General features: G+C 44.4%; 1 long non-coding RNA gene across 1 annotated transcript; it reads right to left on the reverse strand.

Moving 5' to 3' along the window:
• Positions 1 to 2,134: 2,134 nt before the first annotated feature.
• LOC132660526 (uncharacterized) lies at positions 2,135 to 20,043 on the reverse strand. The gene is made up of 3 exons (XR_009601854.3): positions 19,778 to 20,043; positions 3,424 to 3,504; positions 2,135 to 2,288 (listed from the first exon to the last, which is right to left on the reverse strand). It is a non-coding gene; the product is annotated as an uncharacterized LOC132660526 (long non-coding RNA).
• Between the last annotated feature and the right edge of the window lie 292 nt (positions 20,044 to 20,335).

Genomic DNA, 20,335 nt, shown 5'->3' on the forward strand with positions numbered 1-20,335 from the left:
TATCTCCCACTTGGCAAACAACACCTTAATCAAAGGAACAAAGTTCCATCACCAATGTTGGCACAGACATCACATGCCTACTGATACCATGGACAGAGGACACCTCATCTCTTCTGTGGTGCTCCTGCCAAAAATGCATAACCTGAATCCAGTCATAAGGAAACATCAGACAAACCTCAACTGAGGGGCATTCCACAAAATACCTATTCTGTACTCTTCAAAAATGTCAAGATCAGGAAAGACCAACGAACTATTTGTTCTAGACTTAATGAAACTAAAGAGAGATGCCAAGTAAGATGTAACGTATGATCCTGGATTAGATGCTAGGCCAGAAAAAAAAATTATAAAAAGGATGTTATTGTGGCAACTGATGAAATTTTAATATGGACTGTGGATTCGATAACAGTATCGCATCTATGTTACATTTCCTGATTTCAGTAATTATTCTGTTATGTAAGACATTCAGTTATGTAAGAAAGTGTCCTTGTTCTTAGAACATACAAACTGAAGTATTCAGTAGCAAAGGGGGACAGTGTCATCAGCTCATTCTCAAATAGTTCAGGAAAAATATTATATGAAGTATTTGAAAGAGAAAGAAAATGATAAAGCAAAAGTCAAAATGTATACAATAAGTGATATTTGGTTAAATTAAAGGATTACAGGAGATCCTTATACTATTCTTGAAAGTCTTCTGTAAGCTTCAAATTATGTCAAAACGAGAAATTATTTTTAAAAACATTTAAAAATTAAAAACGACAGCAAAACTAAGGCCTTGTTAGTTAAAGATACATCCTGAAGCATTTAAAATGCTTAATTTACAATATTCCAGAAAAAGGAGAGAGAGAAAGTGAGAAACGGGGTGGGAGGGATTTTTTTTTAAATAGCAAAATGTGGATAATTCTTGTTCTTGAAGTTGGGTGATGACACATAGGGATCTGTTGTATCAGTTTTTGACTTTTGCATATGTTTGAAAATTTTCCATAATACAGAGGTTTTAAAATTTTAAACCCCCTCTAACGCCCATCCTGCAGCTGCACCAATGACAACGATAATTCAATGCTCGTCACACACACACACACGCACACACACACACACACACACACACATTCCAGCTTGCCCATTCTCCTGACAGTCATGGTAAAAAATCTGGGTGGTTTGCACTACTCCCAGATTATAATCTCTGTTCAAAAACAGTACTTTATGGGAATTATTTGACATTTAATAGACATTCAACTATGTCCCAACACAGGAAGTGAGAACTACTAGCTGGGGTTCTCTTAATGTACTTTACTAATTAATACAGAGTGATGGAGGTTTATGTTCATTATTTTTCTATTCAGAAAAAATGTTCTACAGCACAGCTGGAATCAGAAACCCTAGGCATTTGAAGCTTTCAGAAAGGCAGCCCATAGGGGAAGGAGCCTTTCTTACCACACTTTGAGATGATCCATTCCCATACATCACATGTAACTTGACCTTAAGTTCTAGAAGATTTCATTCTAAGGTAACATTTATATTGTCTTTAAGAAATTAAATCTTGGGGAAATTGGTAGGAAAAAAGTCATTGCCGAACGGAAGATAGAAAAAAAAAAAAAAGTTGACATCAAATTTCAATAGACACTCCCTGAAACTCTGAAACCAGGAATCTGGCTGGCTTCGAACCCTAATCAAACAAGAGATCCTTCTGTTTACCATGATTTTCTTCCCTGAAGGCATCCCAGGAGCTACTTCATTTAGAATGGGAGAAAACAACATAAAAGGGCCATTAAGTTAAACCATTTAGTGGCAAGTGCAGTAATAAGATTTAAACACATTGTATACCATGTTTTAAAAAGCACCACAAAGACGTTCGTTATTTAATTTTATTCTCACAAACACCTGTAAGGCAGGCTTGAAACACTGCATTCATCCCTATTTTACAAGTGAATAAACTGATGCTTACCGTTACTGACTTCACCAAAGGCACATAATAAGTAAATGACAATGCTAGTTTCCCAACTCCCTATCCCCAGTGTTATTCCCAAGAGCAATGACAGGAAAATTCACGAGAGATAAACATTTAATGAACATTCCCCTGCCATTCAGTACATTACCTGTCATTGTTTCTAAAGCAGACTTTGCAAGTCAGGATAGACTGGTCTAAGTCAACAGCTACTGATAGGTTCACAAAACAAAGTCAGATCTGTTTTTATCTTCTGCAACATTTCTGGTAGAATCTGATATCAACATATTACTCACAGAAACATACAGCTTGATGCCATGGAGAGTCTCTTGTCAACTTCATGTGCCTAGGAGGATTTTAGAAAATCATTTTTAATTAAAAGTGCCAAACACTAGAATCAATCTGAGATATTCTAAATACTAAAGAGAATTAACCAGATAAGATGACTGGCCTAAATTCCACAGGGATGAAGGAAGCGAAACCATTGACTTAACCTTTGTGTTCAGACGCAGGTTTAATTCCTACTGCACATAATGAAAATGCTGCCTGCAGACTCCATTCCCAAACTTCCCAAAAAAGGCAGCACTGTCATTTGACAAATACTTAATTTAAATCACTCCAAAAGAGTTCATGCAGGTATAGATGCACTTTGAGGTGCAGGAGGTTCAGAAACAGCCAGGAGCAGAGATGTGGGATGACGTCACCTCCTGTGGTAAGCACCGCAAAAATCTTTGGTAAATTTGATAAATAAATAAAATGGAGGTAAATGTAGGATTTTCTTAGCAGACATCTCCTGCGTTTGTTTTTATATTAAAAGAAAAAAGAAAAAAGAAAAAAACTGGGCGCTTGGGTGATTCAGTCAGTTAAGTGTTCAACTTCCGCTCAGGTCATGAACTCACAGTAAGTGAGTTCAAACCCTGCCTCGGGCTCTGTGCTGACAGCTCAGAGCCTGGAGCCTGCTTCAGATCCTGTGTCTCCCTCTCTCTCTGCCCCTCCCCTGCTCTCCCTCTCTGTCTCTCTCTCAAAAATGAACATTAAAAAATAAAAAAAATTAAAAAAACTGATGTGCCTGCTATATCTTAGATAGTTGAGAGATCCAAACTAAATCTCCCTGTATCAGTCTGCTAGGGTTGCCATAACAAAATAGCATAGACTGGGTGGAGGTGGGAGTGGGGGTAAACAACAGAAATGTATTCTCCCACAGTTCTGGGGGCTTAAAGTCCAAAATCGAGCAATTGGTGGGTCTGATTTGTTCTGAGTCCTCTCTCCTTAGCCTGTAGAAGGCTGCCTTCTTCCTAGGTCTTCCCCCAAGGTCCTTCCTCTCTGATGTATCTTCTGTGTCCAAATTTCCTCCTCTTTCAAGGATATCAGTCATATTGGATCAGGGTCCACCACCCATTTAACCTTAATTACCCCTTTAAAGGCCCTATCTCCAAACACAGTCACGTTCTGAGGTACAGGGGTAAAGGGCTTCAACTTACGGATATGGGAGGACACGACTCAGTCCGCAATACTCCTATTGCCTGAAGCCTCAGCCTATTCGTGCAAGGTCTTGGCCCAAGCTGCAACCAACAAGATGAGATTTGAGTGCCTTCCCCAACCCAAGCCGAGTTTCAGATTTTCACCAAACCCATGTCATTTGAGTTCCCCTTGTGCCCTATTTCTATTCCATACTGTAAGTTTAGAGGCAATGGCTTGCTCTGGTTATAGAGCAAAATGTAGAGAAAACACCTCTCACCCATTTGGGAGCTATCTAATTGCATTTGGTTCAAAAAGAAAAGACGATACTTCAGATATTTACTTGAGTCTGCTTATGGGAGCTCAGGGCCCAATTTGCCCCGTTACCAGCTAGACCACCCTATATTTCCCTCTTTCTTTGTTTCCAGAACTAACAACAAGTGCAAATGCTACCAGGTGTAAAAGTATATAATTTAGCCCATGACAAAGGCCAACTATTCCCATGGCATGCTTGGCACAGAACATGTGGATAGAGCCCGCAACTGGACATCCCGGAGCCCATGCTGGGATAGGACCTTTAGCTCTCTGCTTCTTATCTCAGGACACTGGTCACCGACTGCAGCCTACAGTCACTCTTCTAGATGAAGATGTATTATGAATACACATCTGTATCTCAGAGGTGCCTCAAGACGTTGTAGAATGTTGTAACTCAGCCATCTGTCAATTATGTAAAAGTAAAGAACCCTAGACATTGGGCATCATTGACATCAAAATCTTCCACCAACAGGTGATGCTATTTCTGGCAGCCTTGCCACTGAGTTTCACTGTTTTGTTGACCCTGGAATGAGGCCTCTGATACTGCATACTTGGGGCTGCAAGAAGTCCTCCCCACGCATTTCCCTCTGAGTGAATTCACACGCACTGTCCTGGAAACACAACTCAGAATGCTTAGGCACTGCCGAAGAAAATCACACAGCCACGTGCAAAATGCTGCCCCTTGCTCTCTGGTCCCATCTGAGTCCTCGATGCTGGGCTCTAGTCACAGTCCTCTCTTCCGCTTTCCACTGTGGTGTTAACATTTAATCTTCCCCTCAAGTCCTTTCTTTCACCCCTACCCTTAGAGTGACCAAATGTCCTGGTTTGCCCAGGACTGAGGGGGTTCCTGGGCAAGGTGTGGGACTTTCAGTGCAGAACCCTCATTACTCTCCTACCTCTTCATTCCTCATCTAATGACATCACTATTCATATCTCAAAAAAAAAAAAAAAAAAAAATAAGGCTCTCAGGTGTAAACTGCCTCTAATTTTTCCTCCACCATCCCTTACCTGGACATACATCTGTACCCACCAGCTGTCTTCAATACTGGAAGCCAGGGTATCCCACGGCTGATTCACAGCCCAATTCCCCAGCTTTAAGATGGATCTCCCTGTATTTAACACCTCTTTCTTGCAATTTCAACATTTCCTCACCTTCCCCCTCACTATACAAATGTGTACAAGTCTTTCCCATCTTTAAAATCACATATCCCCCCCCATCATGTTTCCCTTTATTGACAGCCCTACTCCTTACCCTTCCTTCACCACTAACTTCCTGTTTTCTTTTTTTTTTTTAATTTTTAATGTTTATTTATTTTTGAGAGAGACAGAGACAGAGCATGAGTTGGGGAGGGGCAGAGAGAGAGGGAGACACAGGATCTGAAGCAGGCTCCAGGCTCTTGAGCTGTCAGCACAGAGCCCGATGCGGGGCTCGAACCCACGGACAGTGAGATCATGACCTGAGCTGAAGCCAGACGCTTAACCGACTGAGCCACCCAGGTTCCCATAACTTCCTGTTTTCAACTGAGGTATAATTGACACGCAATATTAAGTTAGTTTCAGGTGTACAGCATAATGATTCAATATTTGTATGCATTGTGAAATAATCACCACAATAAGTCCAGTTGACATTCATCACCACACACAATCACATACTTTTTTTTCTTGCGATGAGAACTTCTAAGATTTACTCTCTTAACAACTTTCAAACACACAACAGTATTGACTAATGTACACCATGCGGTACATTAAGTCCCCATGACTTATTTATTGTATAACTGGAAGTTTGTTCCTCAGAACTCTCTTCATCTATTTTGCCAATCCCCTGCCTCTGGCAATCAATAATCAGTTTTCTGTATCTATGAGCTTGGCTTTTTGTTTTGTTTCTACTTTCAGATTCCACATTCAAGTGAGATCATAAGGTATTTGTCTTTCTGTGTCTGACTTATTTCACTTAACGTAATGCCCTTAAGGTCCACCCATATTGTGTAAAATAGTGGAATTAAATTCTTTTTCATGGCTGAGTAGTATTCCACTATATACATCTTCATTATCCATTCATCTGCCATTGGACACTTAGGTTGCTTCCAGGTCTTAGCTGTTATAAATAATGTCGCAGTGAACATGGGGGTGCAGATATTTTTTTGAGTTAGTGTTTTTGTTTTCTGCAGATAAATATCCAGAAGTAAAATTGTTGGGTCATATGGTAGTTCTATTTTTAGCCTTTTGAGGAACCTCCACACTGTTTTCCCCAGTGGCCGCACCAATTTACTTTCCCATAGACAGAGCACAAGGGTTCCCTTCTTTCCACCCTCTCACTAACACTGGTTATTTCTTGTCTCGGCTGGCCATGCTAATAGGCGTGAGATGATATCTCATTGCAACCATAAACTTTTCGAATGAGATCCTGAGTGACCTCATGTACTCCAGCAGTTCCTCCCAAATTTTTATCTCTGGACCTCTACTAAAATACAGATTTTAGTATTGTATTTTATTTATTTATTTGTATTGATTTATTTGTATGTATTTATTTGTATTGATCCTCTTAATGAGCATCTCTATCTTGATAACCCATTAAGTATCTTAAACTCAAAAAACCTAAAGCAAAGTTTTCATCTTTCTAATATGTCCCTTCTTCTAAAGTTACTGTCCCAGCAAATGGAACCACAATGAGCCTAGTTTTCCAGACCACAAATCATCATGTCATTGTTTTCATCTTCTCTTTATGCCTCACCCCCCCTAGCCTCCTGTCTCCTGAGTACCTTTTCTTACTCTCTCCTTTTGGTCCCACCTGTCCTTACAAGTCTCCTGGCTGGTTTCTTAACTCCCTAGTCTAGACCCACCTGCTTCAAACTGTCATTCATAAGGTTGACATCTGCAAGGTCATGGACCAAGCTATTCCTACTATGTGGGAGTAGAGAAAATCTTGGAGTTAGCCCTCTGAACACTGAAGCGGCCCCAAGAATGTCTCCTTGGAGCTGGTGAACAATTTCTAATACATTCATGAAAATGGCTGGATCAGTATCCCCACTGGTTTTGGGGCTGATTGAAATAACAGTATAAATTAACTGAAGGTGGTCAAGGAGGCTGCCTGTGCTTCTTTGTAGGAAAACCATTAGCTGATGGGCAGCACTGCACTTGTATGAAGACCTAACTGTGTCCTTATTTCTGCAGCATTAGCCCCATAATCTTTAGTACCCTGCATCTGGAGGTTAATGGTTGCTAACAAGTCAGGCTGTTACAGATGCCACTGGTCATTTTATGGTTAACTGTTAATGATTTTCTTTCTTTTTTTAAAATGTTTACTCATTTTTGAGAGAGAGAGAGCATGAGTGGGAGAGGGGCACAGAATGAGGGTGACAGAGGATCTGAAGTGGGCTCTGTGCTCAACAGCAGTGAGCCTGATGCAGGGCTCGAATTCATGAACTGTGAGATCATGATCTGAGCTGAAACAACGGAGCCACCCAGGCGCCCCTTTATGATTTTCAACTCATGTCTACAATGTCCTCCTCCTGCTCCTTTACTCCAGCCACACTAGCAATCTTGCCATTTTTAAGTAAGCCATTTTCTCTTCCAACTCAGTGCCCTTTTCAACAGTCTCAAACAAATAAACTCAGAAATTAACAATAATGCTTTTCATTTGGAAAAATAAAGTAAGAAGAATGCCTGGAGCATAACACCTGCTTAGAAAGCTGTGTTGCTCCTGGAACTGTTTGCCTTCAAAGCTATTCCTGGCAGGATGGGGACCTTGATCTTGTGTTTCCCAGGTTCTTCGTCAGCTAGTTTCTTGCTGGCTTTCACCAAAAGGAGGTACGGCTGACAGATTAGAGAGTGAAAGAAAACACTCCAGAATTATTTTTCCCTTTCCTATCTCCTCCATAGCTCCCAATCCACTAGGCATGCCTGCCTGGTCATATCTTCTACCAGGTGACTCTGACATGTGGAGGCTGGCAACTCACCTGTTCCCTCTGTCCCTTTAGTTAATGTGGGACAGCAGCTTCTTGTGAGTGCTCAGCTTTTGGTCCCTCCCTGCCACCTGGTTGCCTTCACAGCCTCTTCTGTCTATTGTATAACCAATTCCCAGCATTAAAGTCTTTCCCTTGTATGCACTCAGAATGGCTTCTGCTTTCTTGGCCGAACTCAGATACAAAAACATGTCCTGATCTCTACTTCTTCTTACCCAGCCTGTCACAAAGGCTCTGGGGGGCTCCCTTTCTCCAGGTGTTGGTTTAACTTTTGTGTTCCCACAGCACCTGTGCATACTCCTAGGGGTGGGGATTATGGTGTTCTTATCAGTTCCACCCCTCAATGAGCTTCTGAGGGCACAGACAATGTCCTGTTAATTCCAGCACCCCCACTGTTCTGCTCACTGCTCAGGGTACATTGGGTGCTCAAGATTCTCTCTCTCTCTCTCTCTCTCTCTCTCTCTCTCTCTCTCACACACACACACACACACACACACAACTTTTTTCATTCTTAAAAAAGAGTCTATGCTAGAAATATATGAAAATGTAAGGCAAGATCCTGACCAGAATAACACAGAATTTAAATGAAAACTAGTATATCTGTGGATGTACTTTTTTCACTAAAGAGGAAGGCTCTAGTAGTTGGGCTTTATTTACTCTTTGGAGTCTTTCAGGCTACGGGATCACAGTCCAATCATTGGGGGACAAGTCACTTTTTATTTCTGTGAAGCAACTTAAATCAATAAATATATTAATTCTTCTCAGCAAATTCTTTGGAACAATAAGGAACTGTCATTTTACTTCTGGTGGCCAGACAGGGAAAAATCAAAGGAAAACATCTCAGAATGCTAAGAGGCCCTTAGAACTTTGATGACAGAGGAACACCCCTGATGAGTCAGGGCTCCTCTGGAAAAAGTCTGGAGCTTTTTGAGAAAGGGATTGTATTATTATATTCAATAGAATGTAAACCAGTTCCTTACCACATGCTACAATGTAAAGTGATTTACAAAGCAGAAATATATTAATATCATTTAGAGATTAGGAAAAAAGATCCATTGAAGATAAATTACATCATGTTCTAGGGACAGAGTCAGGATTACCAAAGAGCGTGCCAGGAAGTCTGGTCACTGACTTAGCACCACCTCCTACCACCACGAAGTCTTTCCATGAGAAGACCCTTTTCAACTTGAGCACAGGTAGTGAACAATAGTATATCTCTATCTGGACTGTATTATTATGAACAAATTGAATTAAACATACCATAAAATCCATAACCATTACACTTTAACATAAAGTCACTGTGGCATCTCTTAATATGGCAATATTTTTACTTCAAGGAAACAAGAAAAGAGGCTTCTAATCATCCCCTTAAGATTGTGGAGGGATGTGCAAAAAGAATTCATCCTTGATCAGAATAGCATATTTCATATTATAAAAGGTGCCTAAGGGCATCTGGGTGGCTCAGTCAGCTAAGCGTCCGACTCTTGATTTCAGTTCAGGTCATGATCTCACATTTGTAAGATAAAGCCCCAAGTCCCACTGCACACTGGGTATGGAGCCTGCTTAAGATTCTCTCTCTCCCTCTCCCTTTGCCCCATGCCTTCTTGCTTGCACTCTCTCTCTCTCTCAAAAAAAAAAAAAAAAAAAATGTGCATAGAGTTGACTTCCTGCTCTGGTGTGAATCATGGTGGTGGCTGTCTTGGCAAGATATGGCCCATGTGCTGTATGAAATACCACAGGTACCAGTTGCAACAAAGTCACCATTGTCTTTCTGTAATGAACTCATTTTAAACAGCTAAGTGTCCTAAAGCGAATCCAAGTGTGCCTGGTATCCAGAAGGTCAATTACTGCATGGTGTTAGACAATGGGACCACATTACTACTAACCAGGTTGCTTTGAGTTTTTGTTTTTAATAATGTTGCTCGATTAGAATAAAGAAACAGTACAACAGACATTGAGTCAGACATTGTGACACAATGACAGATCTAAATTGCCAGTATACATAAATTCCACAAAACAACACTGACCCTGAATCAAACTGAACATTTTATATACAATTTCCAGTCAACTCCAGGCTTGCTTTGGAGGAATTTTCTTGAAACAAATAGATAGGACTTAAATATTCTTTTCTACGCTGAGACTCCACTCCTTGTAATGACTGTTACAGCCAATTCCCACCTTTTTGTGGTAAAGGGAATGGATATTGAATCAGCTCATACTCTTAATTTTTTGCAGATAACTTCCAGAAAATTTATCTTACTTCAAACAAGCTTCTTTCTACAGGCATTTACTTGGATTTTCACATTTATACCTCAGTATTACTCTTCAAAGATGTTTCCTTTTAACATGAAAATTGTATTAATTTCTAAATTCTTCATGTGACAACAAAACAGGCATTTTCCAAAAACAAAAAAGCAGAAGTGATACCATCTTGATGGGGAAAAATAAATTAAAATAATACATTGTTACATATATAAACATGTCTATTAAACTAAAGTGTCATATAGTTTGCTGAAATTTACAAAACAATTCATCACTTCCTCTTAGCTCTTACTTTTCCCTTAATAAACACTGTTTCATTTAGGAGAAATCTTCTTACTTAAAAATGACAAACATGACTTGAAATGTAGAAATAATGTTTGAATTTAATGTATTTGAAAAGATTTTTCAAGTATTCCCTTTATTTTAATCTAAGGGTGAATAAGTATATTTCTCTGTTGCAAAATCAGAGAAACCAAGCACTTAACATTCCTGGGCATTAATTCTTATTGTCTAGGTACCAAAAGTTGATTTAAAATACTAAAATTATGTTTAAGTTTTTAAACTTTCCTTATGGAATTCTAAAGGGGGCATGTATATATTTTTCCCTATCAGACATATTTAGACGAATCAAGCTGAATGATTTTAAAAATTAACTTTTAAAAACTTGATAGTTACAGATGTTTTAATCTTTGGAAGTCATTACATGTTCATTTTCCTTTCAGCATTAATTATACATAATGACCTCCACCGATCATATACTCTGGAATAAAACTATATTTGTTTACATTTCTCAATGCTTTTGAAAATAAAATAAGTTTTCATCGTGATCAATAAGGACAGACTTTTTAATTATTAAAATCTTGGTATTTTTGAAGACTCCTCTTTGGCTATTCTAACCAGAAAGTTCTATGGTGAATAAGACTGTTACATAAATTCTCCGAATAATAGCTTAATTACTTATAAACTCTGGAAACAATTAGTTTATCATCCTTTGAAGTGCGTAGGGCAACTTGCCAGGCTGAGAGCAAAAGGCTTGTCACTTTTTCATGTAATGAGCTTAGTTTCTTTTTGTTATTTTAGATTATTTGGAAAAGGAAACTCAGTGGAATACACTTTAATGTTCAAAAGATTAAAAGTTGAATCATTCACTTCATAAATGGCCTCTGCAATAACACTTAATAAAGTACAGAAAGAAATATTGAAGGCTCGGAAGATTATAATTTATGTGCTTATGGAAATCATTGAAACAGATATTCTGGTTCAAAGATAAAGTTGTGCTTGAACGACACCAATGTTGTAAAAGATTGACGAGGACTGTCCTCCTCCTCAGCCTCATAATATCATCCCTCATACCAACCACCAAATTACACAAACAACCTCTTCTCTTCCATCCCGCGATCACTCTCTGCTTTCTTTCTTCACCCCCTCCCCCACCACACGCTCGCTTGCTGCCGGTGGGTCTCTATCTTCCCCCACCTAGCCCCGACCAGCACACCTTTCTCGCTCACACCGCCTGGCCACCCCTCCCGTTTCCTCTGAGCTCCTCTCCCTTTTACATCTGCAGTTCCCGGTCAGGTGTTTTGTTGTTTTGTTTTGTTTTTTTCCTGGCCAAATATAGATCAAAGGAAGTTCTGAATATAAGTGGTTATTGTGACACTGAAACACTATATTCTGAATATTAAGAAAAAAGAGTATCAGAAGAGGATGCCGACTTCACGTTGGCAAGCTCGGGGTCTGCCTGACGTCGCAGAGCACAGGTGGCAGGGGAGAAGCTCTCGGAGGCCGCCTCGTTAAAGGCCAGCCGGTGACTGTCTTTGCAGCCACTGCGTCGGACAGAGCCAACACCTGAGGCCGCCCGCTCCCTTCCGACCTTGGCGGTCAACGAGCAAGGTCATCTGTGATTCCTTCACCGGCCCATAGGATTGTTTATCCAGCTCCAGGAAGAGAAACTGAGGGCCAAGAAAGGCGGACAGGTCCCAAGAGCCTGGAGGCTCCCCTTGGGATCTATCCAGCTGGTGAGGACCCATACCAGATCCGGGACAGCAAACTTTTGCACCGTTTTGCATATTTCGAAATGATATTAACATGCTTCCTATGCCGCCCCCCTCCTGTAAATCATAATTACAAACTCACCCTTCCCTTTGTCGGTAGGAATCTGTTTAGCAGTCCCAGCAAGTCAACCTACTTTGGGGATGTCTTTTGCATTTTTCATTGCCCCTCATCCCTCCCCAGACCTATATGTCAAGGAATAGGGAGTTGAGACATGACACATTAATGTTTTTTATCAGGGGACGCTCTCTGCTCCCACAGAAAGGGAGGGAGATCAGCAGGAAAGCTCGGCGGAGTAGAGGGAAGGAATCACTCCGCAGCTCCTGTGCAAATTCATATTCCGCGTATGTTCCTCTCTTACCTGAAATAAATCCTGCAGGCCTACCCACACAAACCCAGCAGCACTTATTTATTTGCATGTCATGCTTATAATATGGTAGAAAGCAAGACGGATCTTCAAGGAGGAGAGGAGATGAGGCTCACCTTTCAGACTCGCTCTCTTAAATAAAAAAGAATTGTCCAGCTAGGCGCCTAAGAATTCATCTTGAGTTTGTGGTCATTATCTCTATTATATAGACCCGGCAATAAATAAATCGGGTAGTTACTACCCAACAATAAAACTGTAGTGTATGGGACACCTTACTATTACTTTCTTAATAATCTGCCGTTTCTTTCACTTTAAATCTTCCCAGTCTTGTCTCCGCACTTGTCTACAAGGATCTATCTTCACCCCTTGAGGTACCAGACCGCTCGGTTCATTTTTATATTTTGTGAACACAGTAAGTTTTCCTGTCTAGACTTTCTGTTTTTCCTCCTATTTCTAGGCAGCCTAATCTGCTTCAAGACAAAGGGTCGGCCCGGATCAAATGCCTTCCCTACCCCCTCTATTTTAACAGCCTTGTGCGTCCCCGTTAATAAAAATCGCCCCCCTTGCGGCAGCCACCCATGGGGTCTCTAGGAGGAAGGGAGGAGCGCACACTCTGGTGACAGGGTCCGGAGAAGATGGTCTGTGCCCCCGCCCTGGGCACGCCCCTGGGTGCGCACAGAGTCCCAGGGCCCAGCTGGAGAGACTGCCCGGGCTTGTTCTACCTCTCACAGCCCTCACCCTAATTCCTGCTGGTGTGTGTGCCCACTTAGGGATTTCGGGGGTGGGGGTCCCAGCCCTCGGACTTCTCCCGGCTCGCCCTCTACCCAGGCACCGCGCGCTACACGCGGACGCGAGAGCCAGCAGCCTAGACCCGCCTGAGAAGTCGGTCCTCGCTCAGCTGCTGGTTCCTCTGCGTCTGCGGACGTTAGGACCCCACCGAGGGGGACCGGCCCAGGGAGCAGACGTCGGGGTGGCGAAGTGAGGGGCGCTCCTTTCGGGGTCCCAGACGCGCGGGCTAGCGGGAGAGTCTGCGCGCACGCCCACCCGACCTCTGCTCTCGCACCTGGGACTGGCCTCCTCCGTGCGTCAGTTGGGGACCCCGCTCCCACCCAAGCCCCCGACCCCCAGCCGGGCGGGAGGAGCTATCTGTCCGGGGCCCGAGCCTTGCAGACCCCCAGGGGCCCTCAGCCCCGCTGGGAGAATGAACCCAGCCTGCGTCCGGCCGGCGCCTGCCCAAAGCACCTCCACGCTTGCTTTCACGCCCGCGCGAAAAGTGACGCGTCCAGGCAAAGCGGTCAGCAAATGACCTTCTTAGCCGCCGAGCGGGAGAAATCGGGGGGGGGGGGGGGAGGCGGGGAGGGGCAGTAGGGAGGGTTCGGGGGAGAAAGGGGCAAAGGGGCAGTGGTAAGCCGGGGAAAGAAAACAAACAGACCTGCGTCGCTTCCCCTTTTGTCTTTAGACTGCCTGTCTCAAGAAATCAACTTAACCACAGCAAGCCCCCACCAGGCTTGTTTTTGTTTGTTCGCTTAGATCACAGATAGAACTCCGGACCAAATCTGAGTGTGTGTGAGAGAGAGGCCAGGCTACTGGCGGTGAAGGGACGATGAACTTCTCACCTTTCTTTACTCACTCACAACACGTCCTTTACAAAACCCACGCCGCGGAGTGTGTGTAGTTCGCTGTTAATTGCGTTTTGCTGGGATGATCTTTTACCACTCGAAAACAAGCGGCTGGGAAATATTCACGTTTGGGACAGAAAGCATTTTTTATTTATATCGTTGACATTTAAAAGAGCAGAATTAATTTGTCCTGTCTACATTAGCATTGAGAGAAAGTTTCCGAAATCCACCCGGGGGAAAGGGGTGGGGAGAGAAAAACAACAACCACCACCAAAAAAAAAAAAAAAAAAAAAAAAAAGCGAAGAAAAGAAAGGAAAAAGAAAAGCTAAGGCTTGGTTTTTCTTATTTCAGATCTGTAATCAATCACTGAAATAGGAGGCAGCAAAATTGTAAAGATTCGATAGATTAAAATGCAAATGAAAGGTAGAAAAAGAAACATTAACATGGCGATCAAAGATTTAATAACCGTAAATCAGGTTTTTTTTTCTGTTGCAGCTGCAGTTTGTGTGTGTGTTTATGTTTTAATCATGTTCGTTCCATAAATAAATAATTTCTGAAACGAGACTAATTTTTCATTATTTTAACCGTGGGCTATAACACTAAATATTAAAAATAGAAAACGTACAGGATGCCAGATCCCCAACCAAATAAGAGAAAGACTTGTGTTGATTGGTTAAAATCAAGGAATTTCATTTGTGTGTTCTGAAAAAGGGTATTATGCTAAAAAATTCTATCTCAACTGACAAAGCCCAAAGTTTTATTTTCCCTTTAATATTTTATGTTAACAACAAGATACCATTTATATTAAATATATGTGCCGCTGCATATCCATTTCACTCTGAGCACTTTCAAAGAAGGAAAGTGCCAGAATATTTAAATAATACAAAACATATATTATTTCAAAGTGATTTGACAGAATTCCTGGAAAATAATACTTTTTAGAAGAACTTGCCTTCTAGAGAAAAATTAAGTGATAGTTTCACACAGTTGAAAATACTCTTAGCTTTATCATTAAAGTTCTCTTTCCAAGTGGGAATATTTCAGCCTTTTCTTGCTGTTATCATTCGATTTAAGTTTTTAGGTCAAGGTGTCAAATTATAGGAACACTCTATTTTATTCAGCTATTCATTTTCTCATATGGTGAAGGCTTTTCATTCAGACCTTTTTATTTAAAACGTTGATTTATACTGTTGATTTAAAAATTCTTTGTAGAACTTTTAAAATAAACACATGGATTTAGGCTTTTCTTTCCTTCCTTCTTTCCTTTTTCTTTCTTTCTTTTCTTGGTAGTTATTAACATAAGGAGAATTCATCTTCAAAAGACTGGGAAGTTTTCTTTTTGGTAATACCGCCTTGCAACATTTAAAATAAGCTCTTTCTTTAATTTTATCTTTGAAGGGGTTATTCACCTTAATTTATCAAAGTGATGAACCAGAATTATCTCCATTTCTCCTCTTTCCACAAATTAAAATGATAACCAAACCTGGGATACTTGTTTCCTTTCTAAAATCTTTAAGTTAAAGGTGAACTGAGTTGGTGTCCACTCCCTCCATCCCAGCCACACACCACGTTTTCACTGTGACAGTCCAATAATGCATTTAGTTTAAAATTACACTTGGACCTTTCCTCCTTTGTATTTTTTTCACTTACTTCTGTGCAACAAGATGACTTGATTTTCATGGGATTACATGAACTCCATTCAATGTTACTGGGACACTTCTGCTCAACTAAATACTTCCCTTAATAGACAAATGAACTTCTTTTTATTTGCTGGAGTTTGTAGACGGTTTTAGATACAGAATGTGCAACTGATTTAGTTATTGTTGTTGTGAGAATCGAACAGGCACAAAAGTCATTTATCTAAACCGAGGAGATATGACTCTGTAAAAGAGAGAAGCAAGGGCAGAATCATGGGGAATTATCTCAGTTTATAGCTCTTATTAATTAAACCGGATGTGGTTTTACTCTGATCTTTTAGTACCGACCTTGTTAAATGCTCCCAGATACCTTTTTACCCACGCATCCCCCAATTTTTTATGCATTAGATGAGTTGGGTCCCTTGCTGTTGGGCGCTGCTTTTTCTACATTATATCACTAAGCAGTTGCAGTGTAAAATCGCGTGAGGCTACAGATGATCGCACCCCTCCCAGAAAGAAAAAAAAAAAAAAAAAAAAAAAAGAAAGAAAGAAAGAAAAGGAAAGGAAAGGAAGAAAAAGAAAGGAAGAAACGCTTTTCCCATTCAGTTTTAGCATCTTGTTTCGTTGAAATGCAAGACAGGTACTTGATTTAGCATTTAAGCAAAAGGTTACACAAACCGCGTTTTAAAAAGTGTTGGGATGTCCGACAGGGTCAGCCCCAGATCAGATCATTTTTTGAATGCAGACCTAAAGATAATGAGTACTTGTTGTATTAAAGGGGACAAACAGTACTTTGGCTTCCTCTGACCCCAGAATGCACGGCTCGGTTTCATTGATCATCCTCCTTTATGAGATAATGCAATTACAAACATCAATAAGGGGCTGCAAGGGGAATCATTATGCGCTGACAGTGATAAATGACGGTGCAGAAATAGCATGCTTTTTCCCCCCTAACAATCCAGGAGCCCAGGGGCTCCGAGGGCTGAACACAGTCGCCAAGGAAACAGATGACATCCCAAACGGCACCAAAGGAAAAAAAATGAACAGTCTTTCTTTGCCTTTCACTCTTTTCCGTCTTCCAAAGAGTTAGTTTTGGCTCCAGCAGCAGCTGCCACACAGGCTTTTCGTTATTTCAGACATTAAAGCCTGGAGCGGGCGGTGGGAGTCTCCTTCTCTCCCATCCCCACCCCCATTAGATAACACACAAAGCTCGCTGTTCACAGTTTAGGACTACCTGAAAATGCACCTCTTGGAAATCAGATTGGGGTCGGGTTAGCAGTGCGGGAACGTGGGTTTACATAGCCACTGCATTGTGTTTTCCCCGCTTTCACGACTGTCCAGTGGAAACTGAGTCTCCACAACAAGCTGGCGCCTCGTGGGCCGGCCAGCAAGGATGGGGCGCGTGGCTCGCCTCCATCTCCCTGCGGTGCCAGACGCTGCTCAAAGCAAAGGTGGCGGGGGCGCGGTGGGGGTCGATGGGGAGCCGGCGTCTGCTAGGGGTGTTTGCAGCTTTGAGCTTTGCAGGGTTTCTTTGAATTGGAATTATCAATGGACGCAGGGATCTCCCCTAGATCGAGGAATCTGGTTGTTCAAAGCCCCAGGGTACCCTCAGCAAGTGACTTCAAGAGGGCCTCGCTGAGCGTTCCCCACCCACCCATGTCCAAGTTGGTGGGTGAAGGAGGCGGGCGCGAAAGAGCGGAGGACTGCAGTTTGGGGACCTGAGGGCTGCGGGGAGTAGTGGTGGGATGGGGGTGAGAGCCTCGGGACCTTCCGTGAAGAAGGGGAGCTCGCCACTTTGGGGCAAGGGAGAAGGAAGGGAGCGCAGAGGTGTGAGGGGGCCCAAGATGAAAAGAATAAGGAAGGGGTGGAGGAAAGCTTGCGAGCGCAATCCCACCCTTCGAGAAGGTCGCCAACCCAAAGAAAGCAGACACAGGGTTCCTGACCCCTGCCGGGCACGCCCAAGCGCGGAGTGAGGAATCCCTGCGCAGCTTGCCTTGCCACTCGAGGCCCCCGCCCCGACGAGCCGCCAGCGCTGCTGCGTGAACAGGTGACTTTATTCACTGCTTCCCGAATCGGCGAGGTCCCGGGACTCGTTTTCCGCCTGGAGATTAAGATCATTGCTCGCGTAATGAACTTAATGCTTTAGGGTAGAGGTGAGTGTGTCTGCGAGTGGGCAGGGGTAGAAATTACCGACTCGATCGATGGGAGACTGGCTTAAAACTAAATCCCTTTTCTCCAGGGCTTCACCGCCTGGCTTTCCCCCACAGTGGGCTGAGAGCGCCTGGCTGGCAGGGGCAAGCGCGCGGAGGGGCCACCCCGGGGCGCGGCCCGCGAGAACCGAGACCCTAAACGTCCTTCATCTCCCCGCCAAGACCCCGGGGTACTCGCTTTTAGGGCAAAAACTCTTAGAACCTCAAATGTTGGCGAACTGATTGCTCAATATGTTGTTTGTTTTTCCTTTCAGCTCCGCCTTGGGAGAGAATGTTACAGACGCGTTGGCGGGCAGATTGGGCCAAAAAGTCTCACACACACACACACACACACACACACACACACACACACACACACACTCACACTCACTCTCGCCGCTCCCCGCCATCAGCCGCCTCCCTTGAAAGGCGATCTCCCGCTGTTTCTCCCTCGCCGCTCTCTCCTCGGCTCTGGGATTCCCAACCTCCTGTAAACTGCACCTTGCCACCCTGAACGCAGCGGACCTTCTAACAGTCAAGTGGGTGCGGGATGGCACGGGAGAGGGGCGTGAGACGAGGGGAAATGCCAGCCAGGCCAAGGGGGGCACATCACTACCCAGTTCCATGCCACTCCACCCGGCGTTCAAGCTCCCACCCCGGAGCTTGAATCAAGTCATGTTTTTAGTGCGTTCACATGGGCCAAGGGCCTGCTGGGATCCTAAAATGGAAGGGAAAGTTTGCAGAGACTTTAAAGCTTTCCCGAGGAGCTCCTGCCTAAGGCGTCGGGGTGCAGCCCAAGCCCCCTTGCTGCGGCCCCCGACCCTGGCACTCACGACCCGCCTGGCGGGCGCTGCCCGGGTCCCAAGTGCCCTCCGAGCCCCAAGCTCTCGGAGCCGCGTTCCCAGAGCCGCGCAGGGGCTCGGGAACAGAATCCATCAAGAAGCCTCTAGTCCACCACAAAGCACACCCGAGCGGTTCCAAGGGAAGGGGGCCCAGAGCGCCCCAGGAGGTATCTTTCCACAACCTTCTGCGGAGACCCGGGGTCGCCTCGTCTCCAGGGACGAAGTCAGCAGTCCCCTTACACTTGACTTTCTTGTTGCGGTGGGGAGGATATAGGAAGCTACTGGAGGTGCCGGAGCCGCCCCCACCCCCACCCCCAAAGTGCCCTGGGCTCTGAGCAAAGACCCGTCTTCACAAGCACGCGGTCCAGGCCAGGACCCTTGTGCACGGTAGGACGCAGGGGGCCACGGCGTTCTAATCTGGACTCCTGGCCGCTTCCGCGGCGGCCCGCTGGAGTTTCTCCCGCGGAGGTCGGCCCAGCAGCGGGCCACCGGCGTCTCGCCTCCCGCCCTGACATGCAGACTTGGGGGGGCGCTGCACACAGCAACCGATCCGGAGCGCAAAATTTGCGTGCCGCGTGGGAGACGCGCGCGGGAGGGGCCGGGTTGGGCTCGCGTTTTTCCTTTTCAGAAGCTTTCGAGTTGACTACGAAGTTTTCTGGTAGGCGCCTGTGCCCTGGGGTCGGAGCCTCCCACCGCCGCTCCTTCCCCTCCCTCCTCCCCGCCCCCCCCCGCCGCCAGCCCAGCTCGCCGGAGCCTCAGTCCAGGCCTGGCCGCGCTCTAGGTCCCCCAGGCGAGGTCCCCCAGGCCCGGACCCCGCGCCCGAGCGCCGCGCCGGCCTGCCCGCAGTCCTCCCCGGGCTCCGCGGGGGTGCCTCTCCCCCGGGCGAAACTCGCCGGTCGGGCGCACTGCAAGGAGACACCCGCTGCCTCCCGAGAAACTCCTAATACCATCCATACAGCTTTAATGCGTTTATAATTCGATAAGTGATTTCAATTTGAAATTGTTAGTAACTAATTTTATGGGTAATTTTTCCACATCAAATATTTAAGCATCAGATTAAGGGAGCCAGTTCCGACACAGGATAATAAGGGGGTTCCCCCCACCCCCCGCGCCTCCGCCTCCCTCCGTTTCCTACCGAGTCGTTTTTCCAAATCCCCAAAAGATGGCAGTCGAAGCCGACATTCTTCTTTTCCTGCGGCTCTGCGAGGGGAGGGAGGGGGAGTGGGAGGGAGGAGGGAAGGGGAGGGAGAGAGACGAAGAGAGAAGAAAAGGAGAGGGAGAAACTAGACGTTGCAAAGACTTTTCAGACTAATTCTTTCACACGTTTCTAACACAAGCAAGAAACAGTGGTGCATTTCCTGGAAATGTCCTGGCAGGAAGGAAAGCCCAAAAACGTGCCTTGGGGCCTCAGAGTAGGCGACGTTAGAAACTCAGCACTTTCAAACGGAAGCCTCAACTCAGAGCAGAAGCGAGAGAAGGGAGACATACAAATGTCTTTGTATTTTAACATCACATTCAAATACTACACACCTAAGCAACTGGTTTTCCGGGGGACGGGACTCGGCAAATTACTTAATGGGGAGAGAAGAAGTGGGGTGGGGAAAGGTGCTGGGTGGGGGGGCGGACTGCCGTGGGCGGAGGGGAGGCTGGGGCCGGCAGCGGATGAATTGCAGACCAGTTGCCAAAACTTTTT

Source organism: Panthera onca, chromosome A3 (genome assembly GCF_046562875.1).
Source record: "Panthera onca isolate mPanOnc1 chromosome A3, mPanOnc1 haplotype 2, whole genome shotgun sequence".
Lineage (NCBI taxonomy): Eukaryota > Metazoa > Chordata > Mammalia > Carnivora > Felidae > Panthera > Panthera onca.